This window comes from Ambystoma mexicanum, chromosome 7p (genome assembly GCF_040938575.1).
Source record: "Ambystoma mexicanum isolate Mex_15411 chromosome 7p, UKY_AmexF1_1, whole genome shotgun sequence".
Classification (NCBI taxonomy): Eukaryota; Metazoa; Chordata; class Amphibia; order Caudata; family Ambystomatidae; genus Ambystoma; species Ambystoma mexicanum.
Window position 1 is genome coordinate 368141024 of NC_090939.1, and position 339 is coordinate 368141362.

Below are 339 nucleotides of genomic sequence, written 5' to 3' on the forward strand. Positions count from 1 at the left end.
CGGCCGCGACTCGGGCCATCTGGTCCCGCTGCCCGGGACGTTTGGCCCGGCGGCCCGCGCCTGCCCCGGCCCCAGCCCACCGTCCGGGGGAACGGGGCTTAAAAGACTATTATCATCCAACATTCAAATTGCACTTCTGTCAAGGTTTACATTAGATCTATTACTAAGTGTCTTCTGGTCAAGTATTCTGGGGGATAAGGCAGGACATTTTCATGTTATCACTGACCTGAAACGGGTGGCTTCAGTACATGCCGTTCAAACGTTCCTTCTCAGAACGCTGCGAAATGAAATATTATGCTGCATTTAGTCACGATCAATCGTGGTAGCTTCTAATACGTG